This window comes from Centruroides sculpturatus, unplaced genomic scaffold (assembly GCF_000671375.1).
Source record: "Centruroides sculpturatus isolate CEXI.00-Female unplaced genomic scaffold, Cexi_2.0 scaffold13, whole genome shotgun sequence".
Lineage (NCBI taxonomy): Eukaryota > Metazoa > Arthropoda > Arachnida > Scorpiones > Buthidae > Centruroides > Centruroides sculpturatus.
This window is the reverse complement of record NW_019384405.1, coordinates 1,592,562-1,593,866: the sequence shown is the minus strand read 5'-3', so window position 1 is coordinate 1,593,866 and position 1,305 is coordinate 1,592,562.

The window sequence follows — 1,305 nt, the reverse complement described above, 5'->3', positions numbered from 1 at the left end:
ATTATATAGGCGACATAAAATTAAGTGCGGTCCTGTCTTTTCGTAGATGGATTTCCGAAGCGAAGGGTAGTAGGGGGTAGATGATAGTCCAGAAAATCGTTATTTATATGCGCACGTTTATTTTCAATGCGAATTTTTATAGAAATAAGTTAAAAGAAGTGTTCTAGACGAAGCGGCTTTAATTACTTATTCGTATTTTCTATAAATTGAAGAAATTACTCGAGAAAGTCGGACAGGTAAGGCCTAAGGCCGGCATTTCGTGTTATATCTGTCAATCTTTGTTTATTTTTCCGGTTTGTAGCTTTAATCTTTGTTTATTTAAAACAAATTTCACTTTCTCTTCGTAAATATTTATAAATAACGCTATAAATACACATTTAAAGTGCTTTTTTCCTTCGTCCACGTGCATTGATATTTATATTGAATAATTGAAGCCAGTAATTGCAGATTTAATTATATTTATGGTGTGCAAACAGGAAATATATATATAAGTAAATAAGATTATTTATCGTTTAAATATTAATTGCATAGGGTATAATATAGTAGAACTCTTAAGTTCTTACTGTAATATCCTTCGAGTTTACGACAAATGTGAATTTTTGGGACCGGATCCTATGATGAATTTGTATTGCGTCGGTACCGGAGCCTGGGTCACTTTTTGGCATTGCCCGGACTCGGGGATCAGAACCCAATTAACGTCGGAGCCCATTAAATGAAGCGTCGTTGATGCCAAGCCGCCTGCCGCTACTTACCCGAGACTAATATAACCCAGAAAATGGTTATGTGATTATGCCCGTCGGTGGTCGAGCGGATAAAATCGTCAAACACTGGTAAGTCGATCGTGGGTTTGAGCCTCACCGACGGGCTGGCCACTGACAGTTTTCCAGGTTTTCGTCATGTTTGTAACACCTAAAAAGGAGCCGGTTTCCCATAAAAGACCTTCTGAGAAGCATTCTCCCGTGGGCAGAATGCCCGTGTATTGCATTGCTGTAAATGAATAAAACCAAACCTTATGTAATTTTTGTGGTGGAGCTTTCTTTGTATCCCCAGGTACACTTGGGCAGTTAATTTTACCCACAGTAACTATGTGTTGTAGATACAATTTGGCTGTCTTGAGAGGGAAATATTGCATATGCATTTCGATGCAAAGTCAGTGAGAGATCTAGCCAACCGGTCTATCCCAAATTTTCTATTAGAACTGCATAAACTGATATGCCAAAATCAAAACTTAAAATTGGAAAAGATAACTTGTAAAATGAAAACCGTTCACACTTTTCCTGCAAAAGGGATTTAAGGAAGAAATGT